The 25,526-nt window shown below is 42.9% G+C and overlaps 1 long non-coding RNA gene across 1 annotated transcript in view; it reads right to left on the bottom strand.

Annotated features, from left to right (window-relative positions):
* Positions 1 to 18,246, bottom strand: part of LOC146344065 (uncharacterized) — a 37,820-nt gene extending 19,574 nt beyond the window's left edge. Inside the window, exons 1-2 of the long non-coding RNA XR_014792580.1 lie at positions 18,110 to 18,246; positions 16,825 to 16,887 (exon numbers count right to left, since the gene is read on the bottom strand). This is a non-coding gene — a long non-coding RNA (uncharacterized LOC146344065). The remainder of the gene's footprint in view (positions 1 to 16,824; positions 16,888 to 18,109) is intronic.
* Between the last annotated feature and the right edge of the window lie 7,280 nt (positions 18,247 to 25,526).

Below are 25,526 nucleotides of genomic sequence, written 5' to 3'. Positions count from 1 at the left end.
GCCACTGTCTGTACATTCTGTGAATTGCTTAATTTAGCATACATTGCTGTGCAAAGTAATTAAAAGAAGAAAAGGCCTGAAGCTTATTACCTAACATGAGGGAGAATTTCATTCAGTTCACATTTTGATAAGAACATACTAAGTTTGTACTTCCTAAAGCAATATATGAACTGGAATGCAGTTCTCCTTCAGTACTTCTCAGATTTTTGTGATGCGGTTCTCCAATTTTTTTAAAAAAACATAAAATGTGTATATTAGGGAGGAATGCACACAAGAATGTGTGTATTAGTGGGAAAATGCACGAAAGCATTGTCTTACAGAAAACGGCTTGCAAAACATGTATATACAGTATTAGGCAAGAGTGTGTACTAAAATGTGTATATTAGGGATATTGCATAAATACACATGCCTATTTTCCTGCAAACTTTTTTAAAAAGTCACAAAGTCATGTGGAAACTGGACAGAATGAACTTAAGACAGGAAAAATGAGAAACTGAGAGAAATTGAAACTGAAATATTCGTCCGTTCCCACACAAGTATGAAAGATAAGGAAATTAGAGGTAAAATAGTTATGTCAAAACCAGAGGCATCCGAACAGCTAGACCAGAGACATCTAAGAGTGAAACAATAGATACAATGTTTACTGTCACAGAGAGTTATGAATATAATATATTAAATTAGAGGAATTACATATGATGATTCATTACTTAATATAATACATCATGTCTTGGAAAGAGATCTCAATACATTTTACTACCATTTCCTGTTTTGGTAAAGGGAGAAAAATCCTGTTTTGTGAATAAGAGATCAGTAGCGGTAATGTGGAAACTTTTCTCTTTTAGTTGTTAGCCAAGACTTTGAGAACTTGAACTTGATATTTCTAGTTCAATAAACTTTATTTATTTATTGCATTTATACCCCGCCATTTTTCCTCTTGCAAGGAACCCAAGGTGGGTTACATTATCTTCCTCCTCCATTTTATCCTCACAACAACAACACTGTGAGGTAGGCTGGGGTGAGAGTCTGTGATGGGCCCAAAGTTGCCCAGTGAGCTTTCATGGCTGAGTGGGGACTAGAACCCCGACCTCCCAGCTCCCAGTCCAACACTCTCGCCGCTGCACCACACTGGCTCTCAAAACATCACACATCAATCAAGCTACTGCTAAGCATTATAAACCAAATAACATATGATTTAATTTGTCAAGTATTATTTCCTTTATTTGTTACTTCATAGTAGGGATGTACGAAAGTTCCGCCATGGATCTCGGGGAGGCCGAATGCCAGCGCATTCGGTCCCCTGAAATCGGTGGCGGAATGGCCCGCCCCCCGGGACGTGACTTACCTTGGGCGGATCTTCCTAGCGGCGGCGGCTCCGGTGGCGGCTCCAGCGGCGGCGCGGCGGTGGACGGTCTTCCGACCAGCCGCCGCTGCCGCCATTTCCAGGTTAAAAAAAAAAAAAGTGATAGGTTATGTAAAGATTTACGAAGCCTATCAAGGCTAGATTTTAAAAAAAACACCGTGATAGGCTATGTAAATGTTTACGTAGCCTATCATGGCTGACTTAAAAAAAAAAGCGTGTACGCAAATGGCGGCGGCCATGGCCGCTGCCATTTGCATTCCTTATTTTGGCACATCTTAGTCTAAGTAAACATTTACGTAGACTACGGCGAAAATAAGGGGAATGCAAATAGCGTAGATGCTACGCTATTTGCGTTCCCCTTATTTTCGCCGTCTTTACGTAGACTAAAATGTTTACATAGACTAAGATGTGCCAAAATAAAGAACACAAATGGCGGCGGCCATGGCCGCCGCCATTTGCGTACGCACATTTTTTTTAAAAAAATCAGCCGTGATAGGCTACTTAAACATTTACGTAGCCTATCACGGCTGACTGCAGGGACGCAAACAGCAGCGGCTATGGCCACCGCCATTTGCGTCCCTGCTAGCCAGTGGCCGGATGTCCGGCTGCTGGTAGAGCCAGCCGGCGGCTCTGCAGAATCGCTGCGGAGCACAGCCAGCCGGCCAGGATTCCGGGGGGGAGGAACGGAGCGCCTCAGCCCCCGGCCAGGATTCCGGGAGGAGGGACGGAGCACCTCCCCCCCACCATCAACATAATCCTCGGAAAGGTAAGTCATTTTCGTACATCCCTACTTCGTAGTATTCCTTTTGCTTTGTTTGTTACTATGGAAGCCTTGCAAAGTTCCAGGCTGTCATATATGAGAAGTTTTCACAAATGACAGAGTAAAATAAGTATGACATTGAGTTTCACATTTACATGAAAGTTCTATTATGGGGGATGTGTGGAGTTGTTTATATGAGAGCCTTGCGCTATTAAAAAAAACACGATTCTTCCCATATGGGTAATCTCTTACATGGTCAATGGTACATATTCTAAGAAGAAAAATGTTAAGGAGCTCATTTCACTCCTTGCATTGCTAGACTTTGAAGGTACGCACATCAAGAAAAAGCTTGATGCTTTGCTTATGTCTCTCTCTCGCTCTTGAATTGTAACTTCTTGTGTTTGTATTCTTCTTAATTCTTAGTATCAACAGGGGCTTTTTGTTAAGCGTGTTTAAAATTTTGCAAATTTGAGCTCTCTAGTGGTTCAGATTTAACAACATTTCTTAATTAGCCCCTAATTAATTTATTTACTAGGGAGCTAAGCAGAAATCTACAAATGGCACAATTATGCTGTCCAGGCATAAGAATTGTGGTAAAATATGAAATGTTATTTTGTGTGTGTGAGGATTCTAGCATCTAATTGGAAGCAATAATCTAAATGAATGTACATATTTTTTAAAAATATCCTAATTGTCATTACTAATGTCATTATAGATGATGTAGTGGGAGCAAGAGTGGGGGAACTTCAAATTTAGAAGAAGCTGGATTTTCAAATATTGCTAGAAATCTGGCTTTTTGTATGTGCATGTATGTACAATGGGAGCAACCCTGACTATTTCCCATCCCATCTCATCTTAGAGATTTCTTATTTGCCTCATAGGGTCATTGCAATTTACATTAACAACAACAGATAAAATTATCAGAACATACAGTCCACTAAGAATTTACATTTGATTAAATAAGCAAAATTCTGTATTCTGGACCAGTGGGCACATTTGGAAGTTGGCACCACCATAAATTGGCTGCCATGGCGGCGGGGGAGGGGGAGGAATGGCTAGTCAATGGACAAGTTTGGCTAGTAAATGCCAAAGAAACTGAGTGCAAGGGAGAGGTTGGGTCTGAGCCCCAAGTGCCAAATCAGGTATTTGATCCCACAAAGCACAATAAATTACACATATGGGGGATTTTCTCTCCCGTACTACCACCACCTATGGGGAAACTGCACCTTCACTGGGCAATCCCACCTATGGGTTTCTTATTTTTAACAAATGCTTATTTTTCAGGGCCTAAGAAACTCTCTGGCACAATAACTCAGAGTTCCCCCACAGGAGTCTTTTCCGCTGCCACCAATTATTTAAGAATACTTTAAAACCTCCCAGTAGCTGGTATAAGAGGCTTAGGCATGAGATGGGCACCAACACTAGAGATAGGACGAACTATTAAACAAGTTAATTTCTTAAGGAGATATTTTGAACATAAGGAAATACTGATATTTACTTTGAGGTTTTCAAAAGACTGCTTGCTGACACTTCTTAAGGACTCAAGGGACATTGTTGCTGAAGAAATCCTCCCTAGAACTGGAAAACCTTAATAATTATCGGCCAGTTGCAAATGTTCCATTCCTGGGCAAGGTCCTTGAGCAAGTGGTTGCAAGCCAGCTACAGACATTCTTGGATGAGACCGATTATCTGGATCCATTTCAGTCTGGGTTCAGGCCAGGTTTTTGCATGGAAACAGCCTTGGTTGCCCTGTATGATGACATATGCCAGGAGTAAAACAGAGGGAGTATGACCCTGTTGATTCTTCTTGATCTCCCAGCAGCTTTTGATACCATCAACCATGCTATCCTTCTGGGATGGCTCTCTGAGTCAGGAGCGGGAGGCACTGTACTGCAATGGTTTCACTCCTACTTGGATGGCCCGCTCCAGAAGATGGTGCTTGGGGAACATTGCTTGGCCCTGTGGATTCTCCAATATGGGGTTCCATGGGGGCCAGTTTTGTCCCACATGCTGTTCAAGTCTACTTTCTACATGAGCATGGTCATCCAGAATTTGGAGTGCATTGTCATCACTATGCTGGTGACACACAGAACTATTTCTCCTTTTCATCTTCTTCAGGTGAGGTGTGGATGTGCTGAATCAGTGCCTGGCTGTGACAATGGACTGGATGAGAGCTAATAAACTGAAACATAATCCAGACAAGACTGAGATGCTGTTGGTGGATGGTTCTGCTGAGCAGATGGAGCATGTTCAACCTCTTCTGGATGGGGTTGCACCCCCCCCCCGAAGAAGCAGGTCTGTAGCTTGGGGGTCCCCCTGGAACCATCATTGTCATTTAAGGCTCAGGTGGCCTCAGTGGCACAGAGTGCCTTCTAACAACTTCGGTTGGTGGCCCAGTTATGCCCTTAGATGGACAGGGATAATTTGGCTTCAGTTGCCTATGCTCTGCTAACCTCTAAGTTAGATTACTGCAATGCAGTCTATGTGGGGCTGCCTTTGAAGCCAGTTCAGAAGCTTCAGCCCATGCAAAATACAGTCACCAGATTGATAACTGGGACTAGAAGGTCCGCACATATAAGACCAACTCTGGCCCACTTACACTGGCTGCCTATATGCTTCCAATCTCAATTCAAGGTGCTGGTTTTTACTCATAATGCCCTGCACTGCCTGGGACCACAATACTTGATGGTACGCCTCTCCTGAAATGAACATACCCATATTCTACGTTCATCATCTAAGGTCCTCCTCCTGCTGCCTCCTCTGAGGGAAGCTTGGAAGGTGGCAACAAGGAAGAGGGCCTTCTCAGTGGTGGCCCCCCATCTGTGGAAAGAGCTCTCCAATGAGGCCCACCTGGTGCCAACACTGTTATCTTTTCAGTGCCAGGTTAAGACCTATCTCTTTTCCCAGGGAATTGGCAGCACATGATAAGTTTTAATAGGTCCTGGATGTGTCTTTAGTTATGACTGACTCTTCAAAGTTGTTTTTAGTTATATGTTTTTTGTGTATATTGTATGTGTGCTTTTATGTAAATAGATTTTAAACTCTGTATATTGTATTTTAATGTTTTAACTTCTGTAAACCACCCAGACAGCTTCAGCTATGGGGCAGTATAGAAATGTAAACAACAATAACAGTAACAATAATAACAATTGTTGCTACTACAAGCCTCTTAATGACTTCTTTTACCACAGGCCAAATTCCCTAAAGCTCCACCACAGCCAAATACATGCACAACCAGGTCCAGCTCTTGGGTACAGTCTTCCTTTTATTCCCCAAAGCTCCCCCTGTCGAATTTCTGGCTGCTTGGACAATGTATCTGGGTTTTTACTGCCTGCTTGTGCAACCTTCTTCTGGCAAGATCAGCCTCCTAGCTGGGGATGGGCAAACTCCACAATGACCCATCCAGGAGAGGGGTCCACTGCAGGGAAATCTGGGCTGTTCGGGGCCTCACAGATTTCCTTGGAGCCCTGGTGCATCTGCCAGATTTCACGTGGTGGCTATCTCGCTTTAGAAAAAGCAAGATAGGCTAATGGCAGCCACGGCTGCCATTAGCCTATCATGGGAACATTACAACCATAATTGGTGTATTTTATGCCATTTGCAGCCATAAAGCACTTCTACCTAAATTACAGCTGTTTACAGCCGCAATTTAGGTAGCAGTAAGTGCTTTATGGCCACAAATCATGTGAAATACACCAATTACGACCATAATTGTCCCAGGATAGGCTAAGGGCAGCTGCCATTTGCATATAGCACCTTTTATAAAGCTGGAGAGTTGCACCATGTGAAATCTGGAGGACATGCGGGTAGTGGGAGGGCAGTCAGCTGCGGAGTCCACAGGTTGGATTCTTGGGAATCCAGCCCCATTGGAGTCCACAACAGATTTCTTCACCATCCCTACTCCTAGCATAACACAGCCGCCTGTTCCTGATCTTCACCAGCCACATATGGCTATCCCACAGAAAAGGAACAGCTATACATGTAGGACTGAGCCTACACCTCTCCCTCAGCTTTCTCCTAGTCCTTCTATAACACTACCCACCAACCAGCAGACTTCCTCCACAACTGACTACCAACAGATTCACCCTATCCCTGTCAACTCCTTAACCGTCAACTGTCATTCCCAACCGGCGACGGATGGTCTCATGCATACCTGGCTTCATCAGACACTCCCCGAGCTGCTGCTGCAGCCCACCCCTGCTCACGGCACCACATGAGCTTTGTCATGGCCTGGCAAGCGCCTGACGAACTTGCTGTGCCGCCCGTCCTCCCTAGCAACCTGCCACTGTGTGCAACAATGGCAGTTCAGGCACTTCTGGGTAGGTAACGTTGCATACTTGGCAGCCATAGAAGTTCCTTTGATGCAACATTACAGGCATGAATGCTCCATTATACGTCTTTATTTATGTAATTACATTTCTTTACTGCCCAATAGCCAATTCTCTCTGGGAGGTTTCCCCCTTTTCTCACCCAAGATTGTCAACTCACATAGTTCCCACTCTCCTGCCCCCCCAGTTTCTCTCTCTCTCTCTCTCTCTCTCACACACACACACACACTCTCTCTCTCTCTCTCTCACACACACACACACACACTCAGGAGGGTGCTGTTGCACTCATGTCCTGCTTGTGGGTTTTCCATGGGCAGCTCGTTGGCCACTATGTGAACAGAATGATAGACCTTGATGTGATCCAGTACAGCTCTTCTTCCGTTCTTAGGAGCACTCTCACACACACTCAGCATCACCCCATGCTCTTTTTCATACACACCCCTATACCTCCATCCATCCATTCACATTCACACACATTTTTCTCCTCCTCCACCTACCTTCCCAAGGCTTCTCCCCAGCTCTCTCCAGCCCTCATGGTTGATCCTCCACCCTCTTCAGCCCTCTCCCTCTGCCACCCAGTTGCTCTGCTGCCTTCACCAGCTCTCCACCTGCTGCTATTCCCAGCTGCACCCTAGATCATTCCAATGCCCTGCCTCTCTACCTATCTAATTAAAAAAAAAAAAAAAAAAGATTGGGAAAGGGGGTCCAGCAGGGGATGGAAAAGGTATCTGTGGGTGCTGTCAGAAGGCAGACATGGTCAGTCATATGAAATCTTGTTCAATCTCCCATAAAGCACAATAGTATTCATGGACTGTAATGAAATAAATGCATTTCTCAATATGTGTTCTGGAAGAGAGACCAAATAATCTGGCCTGTGAACCCACTTAAAAAGAGGCTGCATGGTTTATAAAAAAAAAAAGGTAAAGGTGCTTGTGTCCGTCTAGGGGGTGGTGCTTATCTCCATTTCTAAGCCGAAGAGCCAGCGCTGTCCAAAGATGCTTCCGTGGTCATGTGGCCGGCATGACTGAACGCCGAGGTGCATGGAACGCTGTTACCTTTCCTACCGAAGTGGTACCTATTTATCTACTTGCAGTTTCTTGCTTGCCAACTGCTAGGTTGGCAGGAGCATGGTTTATAGATACAATTAATTCTGAACTACAACTTTAACTACAACTCCTTAGCTTCCACCTCAAACTTCATAAGTATACCTCAGTATATGTGCAATGTGGCATATCTTGCTTTGCTTCCCACATTCTGTGGAAATAATAGAATGACATTCTGATACAACAAAATTCTCTCAAGATCCAAGTTTATTTTATCACTTCAAAATGATCTGTTTACTTTGGTTTAGCTTTCCCAGCTTAAGTGTAAAGCTGTCAAGCATGCAAACAACTTTCTCCTCAGTTTTATCTCCAGGCTCAGTGCAGTTCAAGGTCTATATGATTGCTAGAAGTTATTGTGGAGCATAAGCAGGGGTGAAGTGGGTGTGTGCCATAGCAGCTTTTAAAAAGACCTCTTTTCTTCGCTCTTGAACAATACTAAACTGGGTTGTTAATAGTGCTGTGCTGAAAATTTCTCCCACATTTTTTTCAACCACTCTCATTCAATTTGATAGAAAAGAAATTGCTTTTAAAAAGTTATTTTAAAAAGAAGTGGTGAAGAAATTTTGTATAAATGCTCATGGGTTGCATTTGGGTTTCTTGGGCTTACCTTACTTAGGAGGTGGCCAAGGAACAAGCACAAATGTCCCATTTTTCATCATACAATCACCTCTCTGGCTGCCTGTGACCTCCTCAGCTACCTACACTTTAGTTAAAGCCCAGTTGAAGGCTCCATGAGGTAATTCTTCCCATAGGGCTTTTTCAGAGCAGAATGTCCAGGCAGCCTAGGAGGCTTGCTATGATTAGGTAAGATCAAAAACACCATAAAAATACATTGTAACACATCCTGAAGGAGGCAGAACAATGGAAGCCTCTTTGATGAGGGGAGAAAATTTTCAGAATATTGGAGGACAGATTTTAGTAGAGCACTAACTCCACCTCATCCCTGGAGCTGGACACATCACTGCTCCCACCTGTATTGCGGTGGATGCAAACTGAAGGCCATCCTGCCAAGACAGGATGTTGCAGCATGAAACCCCCCAAAATCCTTACCAAAGAAGAAAGCAGCTGAGCTACAAGCCCTGCCAATGGGGAACCCTGCCTCGGAGAAATTTGAGAATTTCTCTTCCCCCTGGAGAAATTTGGTGAAATCGTCTCCCAAATTTCTCTGCCCACAAGTTAGGTGGGGAATTTCAAGAGGCCATTTGTGCACAGCTCTAAATGTTAAAAAGAAACACTTCCTGAGACTATAGGCAACTAATCTGTGGCTACTGTTATTTTTACATTTTCAGACTTCCTTGCAGAAAGCAAAACATGATTTAGAAGATGCAATCATAAGACAAGTACACAATTGGTTGACTCCTCTCAGAAGTTACTAATAAATGAATCTGATTTGTGTGTGTGTACAGAATCAGGGCTGTGTCCAGTGTTGTTCAGCATCTTCGTTCATGACTTGTGAAAGAAGAGTGTGGGCACCATCAGATTTTCAGCTGATCCAAAATTGTGGAGCACTGCAAATGTTTTGGAGGATAGACTAAACATTTTTTTAAAAAAACTCATACTAGCTGATGGAACTGATGATTTTTTAAAAATTAAATACATGCATACCATCATCACAGAAGTAGGGGGAAAGAGTCTTCGATCATCTAGCATTCAGGGTTTCCCTCCACTTGGACTAATTTTTAATAGCAGTTGTTGTACATTTTCTCTAGGGCTGTGCATTGCTTTGGTTCCAAATCTGACTACCAAAGCAAATTGGGGCACTTCAGGGCTGCCTCACCTCGGTGAGATCTGAAGTGGATCAGAACAGAACCAAGATGCTCCAAAGTGAAGCAGGGCACTGCCAAAGCACCTCAGTCCACCTCGGAAATTTGGAGCTATTCTAATGCCTGCCGAAGCCCAGACAGCCTGTCTCCAAATGTACATATCAACTTGGGAACGATCAGGGAAGGGGAGAGGAGGGGGAAGGGGAGAGGTGGAGGAGGGAGGGAGGGAGGTTTGGTGAATGGCAACTCTAGTTGCCAAATTAGGGCTGAACTTAACCCAGCAGTCTCCAAAAAATGATATTGTTGGAGGGCGTGTGGGATACTGTATATATTGGAGAGAAACGCCTCATTGTGTGTGTGAGAGAGTGGTGGTTACTGGAAAAAGCTATTGGTTAGTTAGTTGGCTAGATCTATGTGGCGTGTGTGTGTGTGTGTGTGTGAGAGAGAGAGAGAGAGAGAGAGAGTTGTACTGCAGCTTTGTTCTTATTCTTTCCCACCCAGCTCTTCTCAGTTCAACTGTTCCCTTGCTTTCTTTTCTAGATTATGTACTTAAAAACAACAACATTTTGTACTTTAGTAGTTTAGCTTCCTCCTTGCCTTGTTCTTTGGCTCCTCCCCCCCCCCTGCCCACCCTTCTGAATTATTCAACAATTTTTCTTAGTTTTCTCTTTATTTCTAGATTCTTTATAAAAATACAAAAAAATTAAAAGTAGTTTCCTTGCCTTGCCTTGTTCTTTGCCCCCCTCCCCCCTTGTTCTTAAGTCAACTCTTTCTTCAGAGTTTTCTGGCTAGATCACACACACACACACACAAACACACACATATATATATATATATATATATAGAGAGAGAGAGAGAGAGAGAGAGAGAGGGAGGGAACTTCCCTTTCCTTGTTCTTGGCTCTTCCCTCCCCTGCCACCGCCCTTCTCATTTCCTGTATTCATTACCTTCCCATTTTTGAACTCTATATCTTTTCCCTAAACAACTAAAAATAAAATATAAACTCTTTTCTTTGCTTGTAGGTAGTTCTGTATTTGCTTTTCTTTTGCTCTTGTGTGTCTCTGTGTGTGTCTGCATGTGTATGCTTGTGTTATGGTCAAGCAAAGCACTACACATGTCCACATTTCAAAATTCAGTGGGCAAAGCACTACACACATAACATATATTATTTTAAAACTCAATACTACACGGTGTGGCAAAGCAAGCCCAATATGAGGCATCTTTGGGGTCTTGGCATTGGGGCTGCCCATTGCCTAGATTTCATGCACTCCACTTCTTTGCAACCAGTGAAAAGTTATAGTTCTTTCAGAGTTTGCGTGGAAAACACAGCACACCTTGCCTGCCAGCCTGTTTTCCCAGGTAATGGGTATTGTATTTAGGGATGTTGTGGATGCCCAACTGGGTCCAGGAATCCGTTGCCCCCCACCTGCCCGCAACCCCTGGATCATGCCCGCAGAGCCCCTGCCCCCACTCATGCCCTCTCAGTCTCATCGCAACCTGTCTGGCAAGTGCCTGCCATCTTGCCACCTTTTTTAATGGAAAAAGGGAGCTTTAAAAGTGTGCATATTTAAATATGGGCAGTTTGGGGTCATAGAATCATAGAACCATAGAATAGTAGGGTTGGAAGGGGCCTATAAGACCATCGAGTTCAACCCCGTCAGAAAAGCTTAATATGCGCAATATTAGAGGCAGTATTAGAGGCATTAAAGGTTTTGCCCGAATCAGTCAGAAGCAAAGTGGGGCTGCTTCGGAAGGTCTGAAGCAGCATCCAAAGCAAAGCGGGGGTCTGTGAACAGCCCTAATTTTCTCATCTGCAATATACATTTTATTTTGATGCTTGAGAAATTCAATCTTCATGAATTCCCATCTGAAATGACCTGTTCCTCACTTGTAATGGAGCACACTGCGGGACCTTTGGCCAGTCATCTTCTCTCAATGCAGATAACTCACAGGGTTGGTGTTAGGATAAAATTGGAGGGTGGGAGGGCCAGGTACCATGTATGTCATCTTGAGCTCTTTGGAAGAAAGGTGGTATTTAATTACCTAACGTACAATGAGCTCTGCTAGTTGTTGCTGTTTTATTTAGTAGATTGTACACAGACAGAAATTGTGGCCTGAATTCACCCTATGGATGGAGAAGGGCAGACTAGAAATCCAAATAAATAAAACATGAAGTATGTTACAAAAAAATGTAGCACGTACCTTTAGGATAGGGAATGAAATAACTGTTACCAAAGAGAGACTAGAAAAGTTGAAAGTGGCAACTAGAAACCCAGAGAGACTAGAAAAGTAGAAGTGGATACATTATCTTGGTGAATAGAATATTAAACTAGCATATTTTTGTAAGGTAATGGATTTGCTTTTAAATAGCTCAAGTTTGTTAATCCAATACACTATCAATAAGAACACACAAAAGTATTTCTGTCATAAAATATTTTTTCACAGCACGCACAATGTTCACGGAAGTCAGTGTTTCTGATTTCTTTAAAAAAACAAACAAACATGTCTTCAGGGGGTGTTTTGTATGGAACATGAGAATAAATGAACTTCATTTACAGTGGTGGGGAAAAGTTGTTAATTCATATTAGATCTCTGAAATGCAAATGTATTGAGCTTCAGTTAGCTAGAAAACTGAACAAATATTACTGTGGTAAAAAAAAACAAACCCTAATTTTATAAGTGAATTTAAATATTAATGCTCAGTGTGCATCTTATTAAAATTCTTAGAATTAAACAAAACGAGTGATATTTCCCAAATGTTATTTGCAGGAGATAGTTTTAAGCCTAATAATCGTTTTATGGAGTTAGGGACACAATTCAGATGAAGGAAATTGGTTTACTACCAAAAACCTTAATCATTTAAATTTGTCATGCTTTTAAAGACTGCAGTACAAGCCAACAAAAAGCAAAAGTATTACATGCAAAACAATAATTTGATCTGAGAAAATGGGGGGCTATCTCTCCGGTGCTGTTGCATCAGCTGTTCTCACCTTTGTTTCTTATCTCAGAAAGTGAAAATACTAACATTAAACATTTGGATCATTCATGCACACACACACATACACACTACAAAATTGAAACTGGCTTTATACCAGTTTAGCTGCCATGGCATTCTTGAAGGAACCCTCAGACTTTATGAACTTGTGAAGGTTTAATCAGGGCCAAATCACATGTTCTGCTAATCACATGTTCTGCTAATCGCACAGGTGAAGATGAGCTTGATCCTTTGCTTTATTCCAATGTAACTGACTATGGTTCCAATTCAGATCATGACCAGCTCACTCAGGGAGCCTGGTGCCCTGGTCCCAATTCAGATTATTAAACAGCACATTCATTCTCCCCTCCCCCAAATTCCACACACACCCCGGGGGTGGTTAAAAGGGGGGGGGGAAGCCTCCATTGACTCCAAATGGAGGCACTTTTTTTCTTTTTAACTCTCCCTGCAGGGAATGTGAGGGAAAAACACATAGGGAGAGGTTTATTCCTGTCCCCCCTGAGTGTGCTGGTCCTGATCTGAATCAGGACCATGCACAGTTACACTGGAGTGAAGAAGAATATCAGTCTCAGCTACACCTATGCAATTAGCATAATGTGTATTTTGGCCCTCAGAGTTAGCTTTTCTCAGAGAAACACAATTTGCAGGGCTACATGGACCAAACACATGACAATTAAAACATCTTAGACTGGTAGTGCAGATGTCCTTTTATTTAGCCCTTTTAGCCCAATCCTAACACACATATGTCCTTTGAATTTTGTTTATGATTTAATTGTTTATATGCAGGGGCTTTATGAACATTACAGTCCTTCTCCCCCTTCTTTGACCTTTTCAAACACCCTTTTCCACATCTACTTTCATCTGGTCACTGGCTCTCATAACTAGCTCCTTCATAGATGTAGTTTGAGCCTCAGGATGTACCCTTCACATGATTTTGGGCCACCTGCAGAACTAAGCAGGCATGAACCTGGTCAGCACTTAGGTGGGTGACCTCCTGAGCTGCCCACAACTGCTTTTCACCACTTTGGAATCTGATCAGATGTGGAGCGGTATACAAATGTTGTAAATAAATAAGAGTCCTGATAGTGTCAAGTGAGACCTGCAACAAAATACTGCAGTGTAGAGTGTAGTGATGGCCACCAATCTGGATGGCTTTAAAAGGGGGTTGGATAAGTTCCTGGAGGAAAAGGCTATCAATGGCTACTAGTCTTGATGGCTATCTGCTACCTCCAGTACCAGAGGCAGTGAGCCTATGTACACTAGTTGCTGGGGAACATGGGTGGGAAGGTGCTGTTGTGCTCATGTCCTGCTTGTGGGTTCCTGGTCAACAGCTGGTTGGCCACTGTGTGAACAGAATGCTGGACTAGATGGACCTTTGGTCTGATCCAGCTTGGCTTTTCTTATGTTCCCTGTTCAGGATTCAAGCCACTCTATTCCATTCCCCCCTCCTCGTGTTTCGCATTTTGCCCCATGACAGACAGTGAGCATTCTATGCCCATTGAGCATTCTCAGTCCTCACTGGGCTGTTTTTTGCCCTCCCCTTAGGTTTTTAGTAGCATACTTCTGATTAGCATTGCCCTCTTCCAAGATGCTGCATTCCTTTCCCCCCACCCCATGGTTTTCCATGTTTCCCCCAATCAGTTATCATTCTGTGCCCACTGAGCATTCTCAGATCTCATTGGGCTGATTTTCCGGGGATTCTCTCCTACCCTCACCCCACCCTTGCCCCAGGTTTTTTTTTTCTAAAGATGTTTTGTGCTTTTGCAGTCCTTCAGGTTTCCGCTGGCCTGCTGATACCATTCTTGTATGTGAATGGTGCCATTTTGGCTCCATAAAGACTGGCAGTCAGAGAATAGGTATCACTATTAATGATATGACTGAAGGTGTGCAAATGCCCCAGCCATGATGTGACCCTACAATAGGTGGTGTGACCCCATGAGTGTAGCCCTGTGTCAGTTGTCTGGAGTGCAACTCTTTTTGCCCCAGATAAGCTGCTGTAGGGGACTGTGGGATTCTCTGAGGAAATACTGAGGAGTATTGAAGGCTGGAAAGAAGAAACAAGACCAGAGAGAGAGAGAGAGAGAGAGAGAGACTAAATAAAAAGAACCATCCTGCAGAAACTGTGGAGAAGAGAACAGCAGCTTTCTGCCTTCATATAGGATGGATTCATTCCGCAGCAGCTTCACAGCCAAGCAGTAGCAGAGACTGACATCTACAGTTGCATCATAGCCCAGGACTGTGTATTCACTATTCAGAGACTAGTCTGAGAATGTCTAGTCACTCATGTAATAAATAAATGCGGGTAACCAATGTATGGACTCTACCCCCTCATATATTTTTTTTAAGTTGAACTAAGAGATTTACCTTATGTAGCATTATAATGCCTTCTTTACATGATAACACTCCTCCCAGCAGCTCCACTCTGACTAAAATAGTCAATATCTTGAAAAGAGGAAGGGCCTGCTCTTTGGAATTCTGCTCCCCCCCCTTATATGGCATCTCTATTTTAGTGTATGAGTTAGCCTGCTCTGTAAAAGGGTACCCTAATGCCTGCTTCCTCCACTCCCACCCCTTGTTAAATAAATGCTTTCCCCCAGTTTAGTAAGTTGCCTTCCTCTGTATCAGGGATGGGGAACATGTGACTCCCCAGATGTTGGACTGCAGCTCCCATCAGCCCTAGACAGCATAGCCAATGGTGAGGGATGATAGGATTTGCAGTCCAGGAATATCTGGAGGGCCAAACATTCCCCACCCTTGCTCTATATCCTTTCAGTGAACATGGGGGCCAGAGACAATGGGTGCTATTAACAAGTATGACATTATTCTCCTTCCCCCCTCATCCATCCTGCTATAGTATGTGACAAAAAGAACAGGCCCCCATAATTCTCCTCACAACAAGGGGTTGTTGATTGGGAAAGTGAGATTACTGGTGTATTGATTATATAGACTCCATTTCTTCAAAAGGGAAGGATGCAACACTACAGAGAGTAGACAGGACTGGACATTAGACTAGAGATGAGATTTGGGTAGGGATTGAAAGAATGCTTATTGTGTGGAGGAAGCAAGAGAACCCATCCTCTAGAAGAGTGTGAGTAAATTCCATGTACTAATGAAACATTACAAGTGGCAAACCTTGTTCTTCTTTCTGAGAGGCATAGGACTAATCCAGACATTTGGAAGTAATATGGCTAGTGCCTTGTCAAAATCTGTCTCCAATTTCCCAAAAGTTATTTCTTCACGAAAGAGGTTCCCATTTTTCTGCTTCGTACTCAGGATGCTTCAGAGTTCTTTTTTCTATTTTTTGTGTGGTGTTTGAGCTGACTTTATCATTGTGAAGTGGCAAGGGGCGCTGTCCCTGTGTTGTTTTTCTATTACACATCCCTCCATTGCTCTACAGCCTTCTCAGCTGCCCACACTTCCTGATCAACATTGATTTCAAACATCTGAACTGGCCCTTAACAACCAACAAAAGTCATTCATTCTCTACCTTACCAAATTAGCATTATTGGTCAATACTGCCAATGAAACTCCTGAATGGGATTTGGGATTTACAGTAGTGTTTGGCACTTCCTAAAAGAGATCTCAATGGTTACATGTCCAATTAAAATGAGCAACATTTTAAGCTAATGAATCATATTACCTGCAGCATCAGAGCTTCATGTATTTTTATAAGCTATTCACTACATTGCAGCGAAAGCTGTTCCCATCTGTAGAGCAATATCTGATTGCATGATCCTGATTTAATGTATGATTTAAGTGCCATGTGTTTCACAGTTCATAATTGTTTATTATAAAAAAAACAAACTACCATAATTGGATGCACTGTAACGCTTATGAGAAATGAGTATTTCAAATGCAAAACAGTTATGAGTATGCTGATACTACTTAATTCAGATTTGAGTCACACAAGAGGGTTAAGCACACTAGCTTTCAGTGAACTAACTTTAAGCACATTGCTGGAATGCCTTGGATTTGCAGTTGTACGTGTGGTGCGAGCAATCTACAAGTGATCTATATGCCTGTATGAGCTGGCCATTGCTTTCGCTTCCACATCTAGTATCTTACACCTAGTTTTTCCAGCTCCCCATTCAGCTTATGAAGTGTCTTATGAACCCATCCTAGCCTCATGCTAGAAAGGTCTGATACCATCTCCACTTGCAATATTCTTTAATTTCATTGCAGCTGCAATTCTCTATGAGAAGAATCTGTAATTCCTTGAGATGCCAAACTAGACTGCGATAATACAAATGAATAGTTTTCATTCAGTTGATTTCATATCCTCTACTTGTTTACACAGTTAAATTCCTCTGTGCTTCATCCTTGCACATCACTAGGGCTATGATTATCCCATGCTACATGCACTGTTGAGCCTTATTGTTTAATTGGAAGTGTACATAGAACATGTTTGTGCTGCTTTCAAGATTAGCATCCACTTTCTTAAGCTGCAAGGATATTTGTTTTACATTCTCAGATGTGTCAATATTATAGCACCTGTTCACACAAAGTGGCACTCACCATGAAGATGATCTACAGTGATGATATTTTAGCATGCATTTGAAGGCCAGAGGAGTTTGCTACCTGAAAAGAAAAAGGATTAGGATTAGTTGGCTGATGATCTGCATGTTATTTTGTAAAGTTCTGCTTTTGGAAAAGATCACTCTAATGATGGAGATATTTCTTACCATCCTTTCCTGTTGCAACTCAAGGAAACAACAACAACAACAATTCTATACCACCCAATAGCCAAAGCTCTTTGAGCAGTTTACCCAAGATTAAAACCTTAAAAATGCTATATAAAACATAAAACAATTTGCATACAAATTGCATACAAAACAATTTAAAACACTCAACTGTAAACATCCTGGCACTGGTTAAAAACCTTATCATATGTTGTCAAATGCCTGGGAATAGAGGAAAGTCTTAACCTGGCACCAAAAGAATGACAATGTTGGTGCCAGACAGACCTTAGTAGGGACAGTGTTCCACAGTCAGGGAGTCATCACTGAGAAGGCCCTCTCCCTTATTGCTGTCCTCCAAACCTCTCTTGGAAGAGGCACATGGAAGAGGGCCTCTGATGGTGATCATAGTGTATGGGCAGGTTCATACCGGGAGAGGCACTTCATCAGGTGTTTCAGTCTCAAGCCATATAAGTCTTTATATATCAAAACCAGCACCTTAAATTGTGCTTGGAAACATATAGGCAGCCAATGCAAGCAGGCCAGAATTGGTGTTATATGTAGGGATGCCAGAGAAATCCATTTGGGGGGTGGAGTTCGATGAGTTTTCCCAGGCTCGGCACCCCTGGACTTCCTTTTGGTACCCACTGCAGTGTCTGACTCGATCTGCAGCAAGTTGGGCCAGTTTGCAGATTTTCCAGGAATTTCGCATGGGGCGGGGATTTCTGAGCAATTTGCACCAATTGAGACCTTCTGGTCCCTGTAATTAATCAGGCTGCTGCATTTTACACTAATGCCAGCTATCAAACCATCTACAAGGGCAGCCCCATATAGAGTGCATTGCAGTAATCTAACTCGGAGGAGACCAGAGTACAGACTAACGAGGCCAGGAAAGCTGAGTACAGCAGAGGTGCTCTATGATATAACTCAGTCATGCCAGCCTGAGACTATCAGGATCCTTGACAGAGCAGCACTGGCTTGAACACACACTCCCTAGGGTTGGCGGAGAATTTCTCCCCGAAACTTCGGGGGGCCGAGCGCCAATGTGTTCGGCCCCCTGAACAAGTTTTGGGGAGAAATCCTCCGCCCCCCCGCCCCCCGCGCCCCCCCGGGACGGGACTTACCTTCACCGAATGTCCCTCCCGGCGGCGGGTCCGGCCGGCGGTTCGGCGGGTGTTCAAGCGGGGCAGGAGCGGCAGCCGGTCTTTCGACCGGCTGCTGCCGCCGCCATTGCAATGAAAGAAAAAAAAAAAACGCCCCCTGATAGACTACGTGACGATTCACGTAGCCTATCACAGCTAGATTTGCAAAGTCAGCCGTGATAGGCTACGTCAATCGTCACGTAGCCTATCACGGGTGACTTTAAAAAAAAAAAGTGTGTACGGATAATGGCGGCCCCCATAGGGAGCCGCCATTCCCGTTCCTTATTTGGTCGCTGTAGTCTACGTAAAGATTTACGTAGACTACGGCCAAAATAAGGGCAACGCTATTTGCATTGCCCTTATTTTCGCCGTAGTCTACGTAAACATTTATGTAGACTACAGCGACTAAATAAGGAACGTGAATGGCGGCTCCCTATGGGGGCTGCCATTAGCGTACGTGGTTTTTTTTTTAAGTCACCCGTGATAGGCTACGTGATGATTGACGTAGCCTATCACGGCTGACTTTGCAGATCTAGCCGTGATAGGCTACGTGAATCGTCACGTAGCCTATCAGGGGGCGTTTTCTTTTTTTTTTTAAACTTTCACGTTCGCGGCCGGGCGAGGCGGGAAGCCTTCTCCCCAGCCTGAATTTCGGCCGGGTGAGGCGGGAAGCCTCCCCCCCGGCCTGAATTTCAGCCAGGCCGAGGCGGGAAGCCTCCCCCCCCGGCCTGAACTTCACGGGGGGGCCAGCGAAGCATCTCCCCCCCACCGCCAATGTCCTTCGAGGACAGGTAAGTGACTTTCGTCCACCCCTAACACTCCCTTAACAAAAGCTGTTGTCTCAGCAAAGTGCCAAAGCTTTCTGAAGATTTCTGAAGACTGGCTGGCTCTTATCCCCACCCTGTTCTGAGGAGCTGTGTGAGTCCTATGCAGCTGCTGGCACCTAAGGCATGAGGGTGACAGGGTGTGCTGGAAATAGGTACCTGAACATGAGGAGTCTGTCAGGGCAATGTCCTGTGGCCTGGAAGGCTCCAAATTGAGGGATGATAAATCTTCAAGCAGCAGCTCATCCCCATCTTAGTCTACTTCTGAGACTGAGGAATGGGCTGGTCAAGGCTGGAGAACATAACAGACATAGACACTGCTCAAGATAGCCTCTGTGGCTGATCAAGACTGTGAGCTCATGTGTATTGGCATACCAGACAGAGACTGGCGTATCCCGAATGATTTTTCTCCCTGCTTCTGAGAACTTTGGTGGTGGTGTAGATGGAGGCAACCCTGCAGTTGGTGCTGATCTGCATAATAAGCCACTACATATGAATGGTTCACGAAGTGGAGGAATGTTTATACAACATATTCCTACCAATATCTTCCAGATAAAAAGGAAGATATCCCAGTTCATGTACCAAGGATCACTGCATGAGCACAGCCAGATACAAAGCACTATTTCACCTTGCTGAAGGCTCTACTCCAGGTGCTGTATGCTGTGTTTACCCTACTGTAGCTTGTCCATTGCTGAGTTAAAAGCTAAAAAAGAAATAGTTGTTTGGGTTAATGATATACTTTAAAAAAATTGTCCTTAGGGATCTTTGAGAAATTCAATTGAGTCCTTTTTTTAATCAGATGTATTGAGTTGGTACCTCCCAGACCAAATACAGACTTGTACACAATCTGTGGTCGAAGTCCATAGATCTCTGAGCTTGCACTGTGATTCATGGACCAAAAACAGTGCATTTGAAAAGTGTATATGGAAAAAACTGTACTTTTAAAACACACACACAAAAATGCTTTAACCAATGGGAGATGAAAGGCGTACATTTCAAAGATGTGCATGCTTAATGAGTACATTTGGAAAAATCTGCATGAAACCATGCATGAATTTTATAGGGGGGAAAAAAAGATTACAATCTGATATGGGTATGAGTAAGTTCAGGTTTTGCTTGTGTGCACATCCCTAATTATCCTACAAGCATTCGAAGTACACCTTAGCAGCCATAGGGTGTAAAATCTGTGGGGTGGTAATCTTTGCACTGCTTGGTAGCTTTTTGATTATGTACATGCATTGACATCAATGTGCCCTAGAGAGTAGATATATCCTCACACTTACCCAGACACTTAACTTCTAGAGACCTTCATGAAAGAGCTAAACTCTGAAGAGTTATATTAGTGACTTACACTAAAACCACCTTTCCCAACCTAGTGCCCTCCAGATGTGTTGGACTGCAAGCATCATCATTCCCAGTCAGCATAGCCAATGGTTTAGAATGCTAGGAGTTGTAATCTAAAACATCTGGAGGCCACCAGGTTGGAGAAGGCTGTACTAAAACATTGATAATAAGGCATCTTCAAAAGAGCAAAAATTTTCTGAACTGGGCATCTGTTGAACTCCGTGTTAGCATGGAGCAACCCACTTATATAGGTAACGTTCCTCTACCACACAAAAGCCTAGGTAAGTTATGAGCTGGGCATAGAGGCAGTTTCAAGTGGTTTGGACACAGCAATTCTTGTGTGAGAAGTATCTGGTGTTAACTGTTACTTTTGATTTTATCACTGCTTTTATGAGTAGGTGTTATTACTGTATCATGATGATAATGATGATGTTTTGTGGTTTTGAGCTTTGCTGCATGCCACCTTTTACCCTAAAAGGCAGCTTATGCATGTTTTAAGTGAATAAAATTAAGTTGCCTGTAATCCCTTCAAATTCAGACTTTTTAAAAGCATTTTTCTTGTAGTTCCGCTCTTAATCATGGTACTCCAGTTTGGAAGCTGAATAAATTAGATTTGTAAATGCTGGTGAGGGAGGTATTGACTGGCTGGGCAGATAACAAATACCTAATTGCATGTAGCACTGCAGATTGCAGATTTTTACCTGTCTTGGGTTCACTTGATCTGAAATATATGCCTTGGCATAAGATCAGATAAAAGTTTTGGTGAATTTAATTTATTTATTTCATTTCTATACCAATAACTGAAGCTTAATAATAATTGATAGATATTGCTTTGTATATTGCTCTGTATATATCTTTTTCTTTATGGGCTTTGATGGTACTAGGAATGATGTTGAATTTTGTTCGGTTTGCATTTTAAGCAAACTGACCTCATTTGCATTTCCCAGATGAATGTGCAGATCAGAAGACAGTTACTCTTAGGATTCTGTACTTTCTTGAATTTTGTCATACCATTCTCAACTCAAAAACTGCATACAAAAACTTATATATTAAGGAAGATTGCATACAAAAATGCATCTGTTAGGAAGAAATACATACAAAAATGCATATATCAGGGAAAGATATGTACAAAAATAAATGTGAATTTTAATGTTAGTTAGTGAAAATCCCTAACAAGAATATGACTAGAAAAGCCTTAAGGGCCTTTTTAGCTCTAAGCATGAGACCAAAACAAGATGTTCCGAAAGGGCAGCTACAATTCTAGTTCCCTTTCCATATCCATAGCATGTAGTCCAACTTAGGGCCAAAGTACATGTGATGTTAAGAGAGTGATCCTATGGTTCCTGAGAGAGGAACCATAGGATTCCAGGGACCATTCCAGGATTCCATAAGCAATCCAGGGACCATAGGATTGCTTGAAATTCCCCTCCAAGTGCAGAGACAGCGTTCAGAAGAGGGCATTGGAGATCTGACCCTAGACCCAGCCCCCTCACAGTTGCCATTGAGAGAACTGCACCGGCTGACTCTCCAAGATTGGAAAATCAACTTTGGAGAGGGGGGAAGGGGGGTGCAGTGGTCAGGGAGGGAAGGAGACTGGAGAGGCCAGGATACAATTTATCCTGATCCTCCTTCAGCCTCCTTCCCTCCCCCTCCAAAGAGTCCTCTCTAGACAGGCTGAAAAGCCCATCTAGTGAAAATACACAGAAAATGGGGAGGGGAAGATCACTTCTGCTGATTCTCCCACTCTGCTAGCTTCAGGCAGGCAGGGCATAGGAATCTTGGAAGCCTCCAGATTCAGAGGCCTTCTAGCAGCAAGGACGCAATTGATAGGATGGTTCCCTTAATGGTTCCAAGGGTTTTCTTCAGGACTGCAGCAGGGAAGGATAGGGTTAAATTCACTTTCCACACCTGCTGTAGTCCCAATAAATATTTAAAGATGCATATTTTAAAAACTGCATAAAATACATATTTTAAGTGAATATTAAAATGCATATTTAATGGACATTAAATGTGATACAAATTTAAGGTCACATCTAGTCTGGCCATTTCTCATGTCCCCACACCATGATATTTGCATTACTATGCCACCTGCTAGCAAATGGAAATTGTAGTGGGGACATGCACAGTGTCTTGATGCCAGGTTATAGGCAATTTGTACTAGATGTCACAGATTGGGACTGGAGAACTAGATATTCAGCTGTCATTTTTGTAGTCTGTGTCTAGCCAGCTCTGACTAGCTCTAGTCTAGATCAAGCAACTATAGCAGAGATTCCCAACTTTGGATCCCCAGGCATTTTTACTATCTATTGAAAATAGTTATATACCTCCCTCCATTACCAAACCACAAGATGGTGTAAAAAAATAAATTAAAACAAAAAATAAGTACAAAATATAAAGTCATAATAAACTAAGCTAGATATTAAAATCAGCAAATACCTGGGTAAGCAAATGAGTTTTTAACAGGGGCCAAAACACCATCAAGGTTGACACCTGGCCACTGCAGGGGGGGGGAGAATTCCAAAGGCAAAGCAGCACATCAGAAAAGGCCCTCCTTCTAGTTGCCATCAGATGAACATGCCCTGATCTGTAGATCTCAATGAATGGGCAGTTCGATACAGGAGAAGGCTCTCCCTCAGATAGCCTGGTTGTTTAGGGGCTTATATGTCCTATATCTGGCCCAGTTACATATTGGCAGCCTGTTCAGTTCTCTGAGCAAAGGTGTGACACACACTCATGGTAAGCTGCCCCACTCAACAACTTAACTGCCAAATTCAGCACTATCTGCAGTTTCCAGACCAGGAGAAGCCCCACATAGAGTGTACTGCAGTAAACCAATGTCGAGGTTACCAGTGCTTAGATAACTATGGCCAGACTGTCCTATCCAAGAACAACTGGAGTTGCATACTAACCAAACCTGGTAAAAGCTGATGATTCCTACTAGTCACTATGTCCATTGGAGCCTCCAGTGGCAAAGATGGTTTGTGGAACCCCCAGACTCATCTATTTATTTAAAGCATTTTTATCCAACTCCTCAGCCAAAAAGGCTTACATGCAATCAGTAAAACAAGACAGCTTACAATTTAAACAGACACGGCACACACAAGGAAAAGGGGATGGGAAGGGAAGAGGAAATAATTAGGTCACTTTCAGCAGGGCTGGTGGAATAGCCCTGCTTCCCCTCCTCCCTCCCTCTGTACAGCCAGCTGGAATGGCTGTTCATGGGGACAGTTGAGGGCAGAGCCTTCATGAGGCAGCTCTATCAGCAGGGCATAAAGACTATGAATGGTGAGCCTCAGCCTTCATGGGGAAGTGCAGCTCTGTCCGGAATTGGTAACTTACTTAATTCCCAGGCACAGAATCCACAGAATCATCTTGTCAGGATTCAATCCCAGCTTATTCAGTCCTCATGCAGACCACCACTGCTTCCAGGTACTGCTCTAGAAACTGCACAGCCACACCTGACTAAGATTAGTCACACCTTTGTTTTCAGAATATGCTGTGTCCCAAATCTCCTAATGACCACTCCCAACAGCTTCATATAGATGTTGAACAACATTGGGGACAAGATAGTACCCCGTGGCACCCCAGAGTGTAAATGCCAAGGGGCTTACATAGAGTCACTCAATCAACTCTGAAGAGTCATTGGGCTACAGCATCCATCACCCCGACCATTGCTGGTTGGGGATGATGGGAGCTGTAGTCCAATGACATCCACTATACTAAAGTCACAGCAAAGGTTGAAATTATGCTTTGAAGATTATATATGGAATAATACAATTGGCTTTTATCGCCATGCTGTATCTAACCAAGGGAAGGGATGTTTTAAAGATCAGAGTCTAGCTGTTATGTTTGCCAAAGTCTCAACAGCATTTTCATGCTATTCTGAAACAGAGCAGGCCTCCGAGGTTCAATCAAACGTTACCTTACAAAGAAAAGAAATCAGACACAGTATTGATGGCTTTTCAAATACGTTTTCTTCTTTAAAGATCTTCCAATGGGGAAGCTGTCTTGATCGGCTCTTGACAAGATAAATTGTAAAAGAAACGGGATGTTGTTTTCTGTAGCCTGAACAGCATAAACTCTTTCCAAACAAGGGGAGCTTCATTTTGAAAAAGTTTGCTTTGTCCACATCACTTAATTTTAATCTTTTTCATTTGTCACTGACAACACCAGCTGCTGAGCTATAATGTTTTTCAGGCTAAAACTAGAGGATGGGCAACCATGATTAATGGCCCTTGAATCACATGATTATACATTATTCTCTTTGAATGGCAGAGAATCCTTGCTTCTTTTATTCCTCACTTCTGTATTTTATTTTTTTCCCTCTGCTAACCCTTAAAAGTCATTAGAATAATTAGTTAAAGAGCCTTCAAGCATGGCCACTCACCAAAGTAGACAAAGAACTTACAAATGCAGTGTTATTTTCTGTTTTCTATGTCCATCGAAGCAGCATAAACAGGCAAGTTAATTCAAATGTAGTGCTATACCCATATGCTCTAGATGTTTAAATGCTCTTCAGAGATAAATTAAAATTTAAGAGAGTATATTACAGCTGCAAACTATAGGGGGAAGTTTCCCACAACAACCATGCTGGGATTCTTGTCCTTTCTCATGCTCCTCGGCTCTGTGCTTTGTCAGCTAGCTCAGCTAAACAGGTTAGACTTCTGGCAATGATCCTCTGTTTTATTTATTAGACATAGGAATAGCTGGACTCGGGAAATAAAGGCTGGACTCAGGAAATAAAGGGAGCCCAGGGAAAAGGCAGACAAGTAGACATGATCGAAAGGACAGGTGGCCAAGAATCAGGCAGTAGATATGGATGAATCTGTCAGTTTCCCTTCCTATGACTTCCACAGTTTTTCAAGCACAAGTTCATTTCATCCTGTTTCCACATCAATTTGCCAATTGTTATTTTTTTAAAACAAGTCTGCAGCAAAAATTGTATTCACTGTTCTGTACATGAAAATTCATACACATTTCTGTGCATAATTCCCCCTAATATATGCATATTGCAAGCACTTATATGTGCCTTTCCCTATGCTATTTTCCTTAACATATACATTTTTGTATTTTTTTTATCAGAGGATTTTATCACAAAATTCAGAGGAGTGCAAAACCAAAGGAAAATTGTGTTCCATATTAGATTGGGAAGTGCAAATTAGGTCAGTTTGTATTAAAATGCAAAAGCCAAACAAATTTCACCCACAGCCCTAGCAGGTAGTCCAGGCAAC

The sequence above is a fragment of the Heloderma suspectum genome, chromosome 5 (genome assembly GCF_057233095.1).
Source record: "Heloderma suspectum isolate Gila_16-S chromosome 5, 16-S_ref, whole genome shotgun sequence".
Lineage (NCBI taxonomy): Eukaryota > Metazoa > Chordata > Lepidosauria > Squamata > Helodermatidae > Heloderma > Heloderma suspectum.
Note: the sequence above shows the minus strand (reverse complement) of the source record. Positions and strands in the feature narration are given on the sequence as shown.